This window comes from Rhipicephalus microplus, chromosome 2 (genome assembly GCF_043290135.1).
Source record: "Rhipicephalus microplus isolate Deutch F79 chromosome 2, USDA_Rmic, whole genome shotgun sequence".
NCBI classification, from domain to species: Eukaryota; Metazoa; Arthropoda; class Arachnida; order Ixodida; family Ixodidae; genus Rhipicephalus; species Rhipicephalus microplus.
Window position 1 is genome coordinate 23,011,721 of NC_134701.1, and position 12,258 is coordinate 23,023,978.

A 12,258-nucleotide genomic window follows, 5' to 3' on the forward strand; every position below is an offset into this window, starting at 1 on the left:
AACACAATTCGCGGAGTGGAATCTGACATGGACTTACTTGACTTGACTGAGACTGAACTTTTGGAGGGGTGGAAGAGCCAAAATGTCACTAATGTACAGAGAATCATCATCAGAAGAGATAATAAGGAAACACCGACAAAACACTTAATACTCACGTTTGCATCCAGTAAACTACCGGAATCTATTCAAACAGGGTACACGAAGACATCTGTCAGGCCGTACATACGAAACCCTCGTCGTTGCTTCCAATGCCAGAGATATGGCCATGGCTCTAAAACCTGTCGTGGTCGCCAGACTTGTGCACAATGTGGAGTCCTAGGCCACGTGTCTGAGAAATGCAAACAACCGCCACACTGTGTAAACTGCGAAGAAAACCATGCCGCATATTCACGCTCCTGCACATACTAGAAAAAAGAAAAAGAAATAATTACGTTGAAGGTGAAGGAGAACATTACATTTAAGGAAGCACGGCGAAGAGTCGCTCCATTCTATGGACCTACATATGCTGATGCGGCGCGTCAGGGGGCACCGCCGCACCAGCCCTCGCCACTCCTTCGGCCCGCGCATACCGAGCCGGTGGTTGTGGCACCTGCCCCCAAGGCAATTGCAGCCCAGGGTACACCGCCTACTCTCAAACAGAGACCGGAGACTCCAGAGTCCTCGGGTCTCAAGGCCTCACCTCACCAGGCGAGACCCGAAATTCGAACTAGCAGCCCGCACGTGCGGGCATCCAGTGCCTCCGAGGAGGCAATGGATACGTCGGTACCCTTGGTGCCAAAAGAGCGGCGTGGCTCCTTGGAGCGCGCCAAGAAAACAAAAAAGCAAATAACAGGGCCTGGTGACGGCCCTGTTAAGTGAACTCAAACTCCCCGTCTAAACAGCCACTCGCTTTTCGTACACACAGCACTATTTTACATTCACCATGAACACTCAAATTATACAATGGAACGTCAGGGGCCTTCTCAGAAACTTTGACGACATCTAAGAACTCTTACACAAACACTCACCAAAAGTGCTGTGTGTACAAGAAACACACCTTAATTCAAAACACACAAATTTTCTTCGTAAATACACTATTTTCTGAAAGGACCGTGTTGATGCCATTACATCATCCGGAGGTGTTGTCATCATAGTGAATCAAGGAATTGCATGCACACACTTACAACTCCAAACATCCCTTGAGGCAGTGGCTGTTCGAGCAGTTCTTTTTGATAAACTGATCACACTCTGCACTATTTACATTCCTCCTAGCTATCAGCTGCAAAAACGTGATTTACACTCTCTAATTGATGAACTTCCGGAGTCTTATGTTCTCCTTGGAGACTTTAATGCGCATAGCAGGCTATGGGGTGACTCTCAGTATGACGCGCGAGGTCGACTGATTGAACAGTTCCTTCTCTCGTCGAGCGCGTGTCTCCTAAATCGAAAAGAACCAACCTATTATAATCTCGCTAATAACACCTACTCCTCCATAGACCTAAGCATAGTATCTCCATCTCTTGTGCCTCTACTTCAGTGGAAAGTCGTCAGTAATCTGTACGGAAGTGACCACTTCCCCGTAGTTTTGAGCACAACTACAGTAACTGAGTGTCCACCGCGTGTTCTCAAGTGGCTCATAAACAGAGCCGACTGGGAACAGTTTTATACCGTCGCTCGTCTAGGTTGGAATGACATATGTACTTTGAACATTGATGTTGCTGTAAACTACTTCACAGCGTTTTTGATTGATGCTACAACAAAATGCATCCCACAAACAAATGGACACCCTGGAAAACGGCGTGTGCCATGGTGGAACTCTGAATGCCGAAACGCGCGCAAACAGCAAAACAGACTTTGGAGGCTGCTTCGGAACTCACCGACAGCCGAAAATCTTGACACTTTCAAGAAAATAAAGTCTCAAGGCAGGAGAACGCGTCGGCAGGCGAGAAGAGAAAGCTGGCAGAAGTTTTTGTCAGGGATCAATTCATACACACAGCAGGCTAAAGTCTGGAACATGGTCGGTAGGATAGCAGGAAAACAAGTACACACTCTTTCACTCGTAAACACTCAGGGTGATACCTTGGAAGATCAGGCAAACTTCCTCGGTGCACACTTCGAACAAGTGTCCAGCTCATCCCACTATACTGACACTTTCCAAAAATACAGAACAAGAATAGAAAAGCAGAAACTCAAACACAAGTGCACTAGATACGAGGCATATAACCAAGCTTTCAGTCTAGCTGAGCTGCGAACGTTTCTAAACTCCTGCAGTACTTCTGCCCCAGGTTCTGACCGTGTGGTGTATGAAATGTTAAAAAACCTAACAATCGAAACACAAAAACCTTACTTTGTACAATGCTATCTGGTTTTTGGCACTATCCCTATCTCCTGGAAAGAGGCTATTATTATTCCCATTTTGAAAGAGGGCAAGGACCCTTCTCTACCCTCGAGTTATAGGCCTATTGCACTTACAAGCTGCTTGTGCAATGTCTTCGAAAAAATGATAAACTGCAGACTTGTACATTTTCTTGAAACAAACAATTTGCTCGACCCAATTCAGTGCGGGTTCCGAGAAGGTAGATCCACCAAAGACCACCTTGTTCGTACTGAGGCACAGATCAGGCACGCCTTCGTCCATAAACAATATTTTCTCTCTGTATTCCTCGATATTGAAAAGGCTTATGATACAACATGGCGTTTTGGAATTCTAAGAGACCTGTCCCACCTTGGCGTGTGCGGAAGAATGTTTCACATAATCGAAAGTTACCTCTCAAATCGGACATTCCGTGTCAGAGTGGGCACGGTTCTTTCCCAAACATTTGTCCAGGAAACAGGCGTGCCACAAGGTGGTGTACTTAGCTGCACACTTTTTCTCATCAAAATGAATTCCTTGCGCTTGTCCATTCCTCGCAATATGTTTTATTGTACATATGTCGATGACGTCCAGCTTGGCTTTAGATCTTGCAATCTGGCAATGTGTGAGCGGCAGGTTCAGTTAGGCTTAAACAAGGTCACCAAATGGGCAGAGGAAAACGGATTCCGACTGAACCCACAAAAAAGCACGTGTGTCTTGTTCTCCCGAAAGAGAGGCATGCACTCGGAACCTCACATTGAACTGAACGATCAATGTCTGTCTGTTAATACGGAGCATAAATTCTTAGGATTAATCTTGGACAAGTTGACCTTCGTACCGCACATCAAGTATCTAAAAACAAAATGCTTAAAAGCCATGAGTGTTTTAAAAGTGTTGGCACGTACTATGTGGGGTAGTGACAGGCAATGTCTCATGAACCGGTATAGAAGCCTCATTCGCACCCATTTAGATTATGGGGCTGTTGTTTATCAGTCTGCGACTCAAAGTGCTCTGAAGATGCTGGACCTCGTGCATCATTTGGGCATCCGCCTTTCTAGGGGTGCTTTTCGCACCAGCCCCGTAGAAAGCCTTTATGTTGAGTCAAATGAGTGGTCGCTTCATCTGCAGAGAACTTACATGTTCTTTGTTTATTTCCTTAAGGTGAAAGCAGACAAGAAGCACCCCTCATACTCTACTATTAATGAGTTGTCGAGCTCAATTCTGTTTCAAAACAAGCCTTCAATGAGGCAGCCCTTCTCAGTTCGCCTAAAGAGTCTAGCTTAGGAAACTGGAGTCTCACTTGAACACAGTTTAATGGCTCCTGTAGCATACCCGCCACCGTGGCAATGGCAGACTTTAGACTGTGATGTGTCTTTTCTAGAAGTTACAAAACATGCGCCTATTGCCCATATCCGAACATACTTCCTGGAACTTCAACACAAATACACACGTCCTGAGTTCTTTACAGATGCCTCCGAGTCTTACTCCTCTGTGTCCTACGCCGCTGTCGGCCCATCCTTTTCGGATGCAGGCCCTCTACATCCAGGCCCAAGTATCTTCACAGCGGAAGCTTACGCGATACTTGTTGCAGCTAAACACATCAAGAAATTACAAATACAAAAGGCAGTAATTTATACGGACTCCCTCAGTGTGGTAACGGCTCTGCACAGTCTTAAAAAACACAAAAACCCAGTCCTTGTCTCACTTTACTTCATTTTGTGCACACTCTACACACTCAAACAACATGTTGTAGTGTGCTGGGTGCCAGGGCACCGTGAGATTCAAGGCAACGTGAGGGCGGATCAGCTCGTTGCATCCGTCCACAAAAGCACTGCCCCTACACCCATATCAATCCCGGCCCTTGATCTTAAGCCGTCTCTCAAACGAAACCTCAGGGACTACTGGCAGAGCAAGTGGGATACACACACACAAAACAAACTACACATTAATAAGCCACACCTTGGTCATTGGCTGCCAGTATCGAAATCGCGTCATACAGAGGTAATACTAACGAGACTCAGGATAGGACACACATACACGACACACACATATCTTTTGTCCGGTGGCGATCCACCATTGTGTGACAGATGTGGTGAAGCATTAACAGTCCTTCACATGTTAATTCAGTGCAAACACTTAGAAACTCTAATAAAACAACATTTTCCATTACCCTACCGACAACATATGCCTTTACACCCTGCAATGTTCGTTGGCAGGGAACCGCTTTTTAGTCATAAATCATTGTTAGCGTTCTTAAAAGAAATTCATAATTTTCGTATCATATACCCGGGCATGCCGTAGCACGACCTCTCCAGAGAGGTTTTCGCTGCGGTGGCTACACAACAAAGCACTTGCCTCACGGCCCTTGGACGCAAGGGTATGAACGAGTGAGGTACTTGTGCTAATGCCATACATGTCCACCATCGTTTTTCATTATCACCAACTTTTGTCACCTATTCGCGCCACACACTCCTTTCACAGCATGGTCATGATTTTATTACTTGTATGTTTTTACCCGCCTTAGCGCGAGGAATTTTATGGCCCTTATACAGCCGCTAATCACAATCATTGTCCACATTCCTTGTCCTATGAACTGGCGCTCTTTGGCCATCAAATGGCCCTTGCGCCAAAAAACACCATATATATATATCATCATCACCATCATCATCATCATCATCATCATCATCATCACCACCGACGCCCCTACCGCGTGTCTGTGTCGGAGCGTGCAATATTACAACATGAAGTCGGCAAAATGCTTGCGAAAAACATTATCGAGCCTTCATGCAGCCCCTGGGCTTCTCCAGTCGTCCTTGTTAAAAAGGAAGATGGAACATGGCGCTTTTGTGTCGATTATCGTCACCTTAACAAAATTACCAAAAAAGACGTTTATCCTTTACCTCGCATCGACAACGCCCTCGACTGCCTGTACGGTGCCACTTATTTTTCAACTATTGACCTTCGGTCAGGGTACTGGCAGATAGCCGTCGACGAGATGGACCGTGACAAGACCGCATTCATCACTCCTGATGGTCTTTATCAGTTTAAGGTGATGCCCTTTGGTCTCTGCAATGCACCAGCCACATTAGAAAGAATGATGGACTCATTGCTCCAAGGGTTGAAATGGTCCACCTGCTTGTGTTACCTTGACGATGTTATTGTCTTTTCGCCCACATTTGACTCGCATCTTGATCGTTTGTCAGCTATTCTGGACGTTTTTCGTCGAGCCGGGCTCCAGCTTAACGCCTCCAGGTGCCACTTCACTCGTCGTCAAATTTCCGTGCTCGGTCACCTTGTCGATGCCCAAGGCGTGCGTCCAGACCCAGAGAAAATTCGCGCAGTCATGAACTTTCCCGTTCCGAGGACCACAAAGGATGTCCGCAGTTTTGTGGGGTTGTGCTCATATTTCAGACGCTTTGTTAAGGACTTTGCGACCATTGCACGCCCCCTCACAGTTCTCTTGAAGAAAGACGCCTCGTTTATCTGGGGCCATGACCAAGTCATCGTTTTCGCAACTTACGACACTGCTTACAACGCCACCAATCTTGGCTCACTTTGATCCATTAGCTCCAACCGAGGTTCACACGGACGCCAGTGGAAAGGGCATAGGAGCTGTGCAAGCAACAATGGGGACACGACCGTGTTATAGCCTACGCAAGTCGACTGCCATCTCCAGCCGAGCGCAACTATTCCATCACGGAACGCGAGTGCCTCGCCCTTGTATGGGCAGTCGCCAAGTTTCGTCCATGTCTGTACGGGCGCTCATTCCGTGTTGTCACGGATCATCACGCGCTCTGCTGGCTAGCCTCCCTGAAGGACCCCACACACGTCTCGCTCGTTGGGCTCTACGCCTTCAAGAGTACACGTTTTCTGTAATGTACAAAACAGGACGATTACGTACATCGGGATGCGGATTGTTTATGCCGCTACCCTGTTGACAAAGCAACCGATACTGACGCTATCATGGACGTTTTTTCTGTGTCGCAGCTGTTGAACATTGGTGAAGAGCAACGTCGGGATGCTTCTTTACGAGCCATCATTGACAAACTGGAGTCAACGCCTCGCCACCCGTCCCTACGAATGTTTTTGGTGAAAGACGGGATTCTATATCGCTGTAACCTTGATTCCTTCGGATCAGACTTACTTCCTGTCATCCCAGCGCACCTGCGTTCTACTGTCCTGCATCAACTTCATGACGCTCCCATGACAGGCCATTTGGACGTTTCTCGCACATACGATCGGGTACGACGTCGGTTTTTTTGGGCTGGACTTGCCCGCTCTGTTCGACGCTATGTCGCCGCTAGTGAGCCCTGTCAGCGTCGCAAAACGCCGTCTGCCCTCCCAGCCGGCTACCTTCAGCCGATCGACGTTCCCAACGAGCGTCTTTTTCGAGTTGGTCTCGACCTGTTAAGCCCTTTTCCACTCTCCACATCCGGAAATAAATGAATGGCTGTTGCCACGGACTACGCGACGCGGTACGCAATCACACGAGCACTCCCGACCAGCTGCGCTACCGACGTTGCGGACTTTCTGCTGTACGACATAATATTAGTGCACGGTGCTTCCCGTCAACTTCTCACCGACCGTGGCCGCACGTTCTTATCAGCTGTCGTTCATGAAATCCTGAGGTCTTGTCATACCAAGCACAAATTTACTACTTCGTACCATCCTCAGTCAAATGGCCTCACGGAGCGCCTTAACAGGACCTTAACCGATATGCTTGCCAAATACATTGCGCCAGACCACCAGGATTGGGACATTCATTTGCCATATGTGACGTTCGCCTACAATTCATCCCGTCACAACACTGCCGGCTATTCGCCCTTCTATCTGCTATATGGCCGGGACCCAACTCTACCCTCACACTTTACTACCTGCGGCCACTGAATATGCTAGGGAAACCATTGCCCGTGCCGACCACGCGCGCCAAGTCGCCCGTAACCGTCTAAAGGCTTCACAGGTGCGCCAACAACAGCTCTACAATTCTCACCATAGGGACGTGGACTTTTCTCCGGGTTCTCTTGTGCTCCTCTGGTCACCTACTCGGCGTGTGGGACTGTCTGAAAAACTGTTGTCGCCCTACACTGGACCATTCCGTATCGTTCGCCAAGTGACAGACGTCACGTATGAGATTGTTCCAACCGATCCAACAAAGTCATCGTCAGCTCCGAGCGACACCGTTCACGTGGCTCGGCTAAAGCCCTATGATACATAACAAGAAGCTATGATACATAACAAGAAGCTATGATACATAACATTCCAAGTTGCGTCGAAGGAGAATTTTTAACAGTTTGCCGGACCGTGGCTTCACCCCCAGAAGTCGCCGTTCCTATCTTGATGACCGGTTTCTGAAAGAAGCGGAAGATGACGAGGGCGAACTGGGTGACGTAGACCAGTGAGGCGATGGTTATTTCGACTGGTGGTGCTGAGTAGTCGAAGGAGTTCGCTGGCCCATGAGACAGGCTACGATTTTGCGGGGGCGCTCACCGTAGCGTTGGCATCAAGCACCAGGTTGGAAGCAGAGGAGACCTAGTTGGTGGTATTGACAGTTCCGGTATAGGTGACCCGCTTCGCCGCAGCGATAGCAGAGTGCACGGTTATATGAGGTGCGCCACGTGCTTGCCTAGCTACCACTATGTCTTGAGGCAGACGGCAGATAGTAGGGTGTTCTCAGAAACCTTGTGCCGAGAGGCGGACTCGAAGCAGTGTCCTGGAATGGTAGCATTGCTCGGTACCTTGGCCGCGTAGCATGATCTGTAGCGGGTGGCGCAGGGGATCGCAATGCCGCTGCGTATGTCAGGACTGGGGCCTCATTAATTGGTGGTGCGATTGGCACCAGGGGTGTGACGGCCTGTCGGACTTTTTGCCTGAATACATCCGCGAAGTCTGGCAATGGTGACGGGATCCCACTGCCTGAATCTGTCGAAATTCATCTCGCACAATACTTCAAACGAAGTCTGCGAGGGCCTGTCTCTCGCTGTCAGAGCCGATAGAGCATGGGGTGGCCAGGATGTGGCATTCGTATTTTGACGACCACTGCTGCACAGTACGCTCCATCGTGATTGGCTCACTGATGAACTCGGCGACTGTTGGTGGTGGATTGCGCACGAGTCCAGTGAACAGCTGTTCTTTTACTACGCGCATCAAATGCCGCAGCTTCTTTTCCTCTGGCATGACAGCGTCCACGCGCTTGATGAGCCAAAGCAGGTCCTCGACAAACATGGATACTCGTTCGTTCGGCCACTGGTTTCTGCAGCATATGGCTTGTTCAGCCCTTTAATTTTCTCGGTGTTGCGATAGGCATTACGGAGCTATCGGCTAAACTCTTGTCAGGTTGCAAAGAAGCCCTCGTGGTTCTCGTACGTACTACGTCTTCGCAGAATCTTCCAAGTAGAAGTAAACTCGGCGCAGCTTGCGAGCAGCGTCCTATTAGTTGATACTGGCAACCCGATGAAAGTGATCGAGCTAGTCATCAATATACTCTAAAATGTTTCTTTGGAACGGCTGTGGTGTCTGTGGCGCACGAAAAACATGTGCGAGAAGAGAACCATGGGCATAGAACATTCCTTAAAAGGACGCGTACAATACACAACTGCCAACTCTCATGACTCGCAAATTTCTAGTGTTCCATCCGGTGTCCCCCAGGGAGCAGGCTTATCCCTCCTATTATTTTTAACCTACGTCAACGACCTGCCATTTAACACAAAAACCATGCTTCGGCTTTTCGCCAATGACTGCGTCATCTACAATGCTATTCGCAAGCCTAGCGATTCCACTGATCTTCAGGAAGACATTGACACTATCGCTGCATGGTGTGGAAAATGGCTCATGCCTCTTAACCTTAATAAGTGCCAATCAATGCCCTTTTCCCGTAAACACAGCATCACAAATTACGCATACCATACTAATTCAAATAAAATAACTCGAACAGACTGCTATAAGTATCTAGGCGTTCACTTGACATCGTCATTATCATGGGTCGCTCACATTGAAGCAATATGCGCACATGCTTCACGCACACTTCAATTTTTACGCTGAAATCTCAGATCTGCCTCGCCCGCTCTTAAAAAACTTGCGTATCATACATACGTTCGACCTAAATTGGCATACGCTTCATCTATCTGGCACCCATCACAAGCATACCTCGCCTACGAATTAGAGTCCATCCAGAATCGCGCTGCTCGCTTCATAACGTCAAACTACTCGCGTAAATCTAGCATCACTGAACTCGAACGCACACTTGACCTTCCATGTCTCCAATCACGTCGAATCATCTCGCGTCTCTGCTTGCTTAACACTTTCTATTATCACCCACTTGCCAGGCATCGTCCACTTCAACTGCCTCCCCGATTCTCGCCGCGCCTCAACCACAGCAAACCAATCGCAAACATTCAGTGCCGCACATCATCGATAAAATATCCTTTTGTCCCTCATGCAATGACCCTGTGGAATACCCTCCCCGACAGTATTGTTTCGTCCACCGACCGCACGGCTTTTCGCGAAAAAATAACAATGCATCTGACCTAAATGAAATGAATTCCTAATTGAACCATGTTAGTAAGTAACTTTTAGTGACCCATGCATTAGGATGCTGTGTATATTGCTTGTGAATATTGCTGTTTTGCTTGTGTATATTGCTACTTGTGTATCTTGCTGTTTTATTTCCAGTCTATGGTTTTTCTCTTCTGCTTGCTTGTTTCCTTTCTAAGAGATGTTTTTCCTCCCTTTCTTCGTCTTTTCTTCCTTTTTCGGCGTTTTTTGTGATTAAGAGTCCCTCATATATTGTTTGCCCCCGCCTTATGTAATGCCTCCGGGCCGTTAAGGCTTCAATAAATGAAATAGAATGAAATGAAATGAAATCGCTGGTTTGGACCGCCTGACTTGTCATCGGAGTTGCCATCTTTCTGAGTTTCGATGCCAAGGAACCAAACTCAGGGGGTAACCACGCAGGCGGCGGTTGCTTCTTGCTCTGGGAGACTTAGCTGTCTCCAAGATGGCCGACACAGCTGAAGTATACGTACCCAGCACCTCCACCAGTAATGTCATGAGCAAAACAAGACCGACAGCCAGGAATTGACTGCAACCAGAGCAATGAGACGTCCTCCGCTACGCCACCAATCGCCAAAGAGAGGGAAGAACACTCAACCCTTTTTCTATCCGGTTCCCTCTTGGCTACGTGTCTCAACCACTCTCCACATACAGGGATTCGTGCTGGGGCCGGGAAGTAAGAGACGCTACGACCTGTTCCTGTTTACTGATACATTTAAATTTATTGTTAACTTAAAACATTGTATACCGCATACACCAACCACTACACAAAATTATAACACATGATTTGGACATTTGCGACATTCGACACAGGGCAGGCACATAAAGAAAGTAACTGTAACAATACAAGGGTATGCATATAAAAAAAACACACGACGACACAAATGATGAAGTTATCAATTATTAAAACCGTGCAATGTCTCAATATGCCGCATCTTTTTCCGCAAAGCTCGTTTAAGTAAGGGAGGTGAAGTTCGTCTCACAGAATGTCCATGTAGTCGGGGCCTCGGAGTTGGCTGCTCGAATCGGGGCCGAAGGTTGGTTCTTGGCGTCGAGGTCTGATCTGTCCAATTCTTCAGCGTCTTCATCGTCTTCGTCATCGTCGCCTACGTCGTGCCTCTCAGTGATTTCCATCTTAGCTTCTCTACCATCTCGAGCTCATCGCATCGTCTCTCTGTCCCCCCTCGCATCGTCTCGTAGTCTCCTTTTGTAGGACCCGACTCCGCCCTACCGGGGCACCAAACCAATCACCATTATCCACGCGGCATATTTCTCTGTCAGTCGGTGTGTGTCATCTTCGACGGCCGCTCCCGCGGCCCGCACCAGTAGGTAGGTAGGTAGGTAATCAATTTTATTGATTCACGAAGGAATCATCTGAGAGGGGGGGGGGGTGTGGTTGGGGATGACGACGAGCCCTCGGGCCGCTCTAGGTGGCCGGACACTGCAGTGCTTCGGCGACCCTTCTGGCCCAGCTCACTGTTCGGAGCTGTAAACCCGGTTGCGATCTGCGCAGAGTAGCCTCCCATCGCTCCTGGTGTTCTGACCCTTGCCACGGAGGCTTGGGTTTGTTTGGACAATTCAGAAATATGTGCTGGAAGTCGGCTCTGGTGCTAGGACATAAGTTGCAATGAGGCGAGGTTTCGTCATGTGTAAAAGGGAGAGAAGAAAAGGAGTCGTTACTGTGGCCGTTTGAAGTCTGCGCCACAAAGCCTGGTCACTTCTGGAGAGAGATTTACGTGGCGGGGGATACGTTAGGCGGGAATTTCGGTAAAATAGCGTGATATCGTGATAGCTGAGGAGTCGATCCCTGGCACTTCGAAGCGAAGGCAGGTCGCTGTGAGCCCGGTTGGCAAGTGCTCGGGCTTGGGTGTGAGCAGCCGTGTTGCCTGGGTGTCCACAGTGCGCAGGGACCCAGAGGAGGGTGATGAGGCGATCAGGCGGAAGAGATGATTCAAGAATTTTAGCAGCCGGAGAATGAATTCGGAAAGTGGCGAAATTACGAATTGCAGTTTTTGAATCAGAAAAAAATATACTCAGCGGAGGAGTGAACAATGGCTAAAGCAATTGCCGCCTCCTCTGCTTCCAGGGATTTTGTTGAATTTGGACGGGACGCACTAGCGACCAGTTTTTGAAATCCATCTACGACGGCTACCGCGAAAGCTCGATGATCTACATATTCGGCCGCGTCTACATAGACTGCGGGAGAATCAGGAGGGAAGCGCTTCTGAAGGGACTTGACTTGAGCTTCCCGTCGTGCCCGATTATGTTCTGGGTAAGTATTTTTGGAGAGTGGCGGGATTAATAGGTTGCTGCTAACAGTGACGGGAACTGCGTGCGTGGCCGTGGTGTGACGAGGAACGTTGATTCCAAGTCGGCGC